Source organism: Palaemon carinicauda, chromosome 36, assembly GCF_036898095.1.
Source record: "Palaemon carinicauda isolate YSFRI2023 chromosome 36, ASM3689809v2, whole genome shotgun sequence".
In the NCBI taxonomy this organism is placed as follows: domain Eukaryota; kingdom Metazoa; phylum Arthropoda; class Malacostraca; order Decapoda; family Palaemonidae; genus Palaemon; species Palaemon carinicauda.
In genome coordinates, this window is record NC_090760.1 from 17407793 (window position 1) to 17409682 (window position 1890).

Below are 1890 nucleotides of genomic sequence, written 5' to 3' on the forward strand. Positions count from 1 at the left end.
TATATATATATATATATATATATATATATATAGGCCTTTTTATAATATATATAATTTTTTTCATACAAAAATACACTATAAAGTGTTTACCATTATAACTAATTACCAATGTTTTGAAATCGTTCTTCCCATCACTAGTGCATACCAAAGGTTCAAAAACACCTTTTCCCATATCGTTGTGTTACCAATAGGCCTACAATATTTTGAAAGCTCTTATGCCATTATAATTACTCTACATTAAAGTTACATTCACCAAAGTTTTGAAAGTAATTAGGTTTAACCCTTGTTTCGTAAATAGCCTACCTAAGTCATATCGTTAGCTTGGACAAGTGTTTTTCATATTTCCAAATTCCCATCATTACATTTGAGCAATGTTGTTGTTTTTTCCGTCATTCTTTTAACATTGATATGGAGGTATTTTCCCATCATTAGCTTGTACAGTTGGCTTCACTAATTCCGGTACAATAACGTCTCTTTACCTTCCCGTGAATTGCACCGGAATTAATGAAGCCAACTGTACTAGGGATTTGAAAATATTTCCCCCCCCCCCATTATTAGTGTTAACTAGTGATTTAAAACTGCCCATCACGTCATCCGTGTTTGCAAGTGTTTCTTAGGTACAGTTGGACATAAGAGTCACTGGTACTCCTTGCTCTGAAGTGCACCCAGCCACACCCTTACTGCCTGTTGAGTTCCCGCGTCTAGCCCCGCCCTCCACCTCGGCTCCTCTAGCACTGTTTGATTACTCGCCACGAAGTAAGGCTGTAACAGAGTGCACTTCTTCGTAGTGTACCAGGGACTCCTGTGCCCAACTGTACATTTCCCTTCATCAGTATTTGCCAAAGTTCCCTGGAGTTTACTCGTGTCAGCAAGGATTATATTTAGTTATGTTCTAAGCATCATTTGTTTACTAACATGAAGCTGGATATGATCTCATAACCTAGATTATATTACTTCTGGTCTCCTCAGATTCTATTAATCCTCGACGTATATAACTATCCTATTAAAGATAATTAGTTTTCATGATTTTCTTTAGTTGGATCATATAAGCAATAGGTATCAGTGGTCTGAATGCTTTAGTTTCCTATGTAAAGTTGGTGAATGTACATCTGCTTTTATGTACACATATGCTACATCGTAGGGTTTAGAGTCTACATCATGACATGAGTCATATTTGATCTTGCCAGGATTAAAAATCACGTATTATTATTATTATTATTATTATTATTATTATTATTATTATTATTATTATTAGCCAAGCTACAAACCTAGTTGGAAAAACAATATACTATAAGCCCAAGGGCTCCAAAAGGGAAAAATAGCCCAGTGAGGAAATGAAATAATGAGAACTGTATTGTTATACCGTTGATAAAAAGGAAACATTAATGTTGGTTTACACCTTATATTATTTCTATCGGTAAAAAGGACTCAATGTTTGTTTTATTTATTTTCTTCTGTCTAATAGTGATAGTCTTTGAATATTAAAATCTCGGTTTAGAGTTTAGACTAACATTTGCGCTTAGGGAAAGGAGTCAAGGAGTCGAGGAATACCATAGCAGTGGTTAGGAAGAGAGTAGTGTGTGGAAAGATACTAATGAAAGCTTAGAACAGTGGCTGTTTGTGGAAGTAACAATGGTTACCTTCTGAAGGCATTGAATGAGAGAGAGAGAGAGAGAGAGAGAGAGAGAGAGAGAGAGAGAGAGAGAGAGAGAGAGAGACTTATAAGAATTTGAGATGTCCCAAAACACTTTTTAGTCCATCCGGGGAGACTTCATTTGCTCTTGGGAGAGATAGAGAAAGAATGGACTGATGAAGATGAGAGAGAGAGAGAGAGAGAGAGAGAGAGAGAGAGAGAGAGAGAGAGAGAGAGAGAGAGTTACAATGATTTGG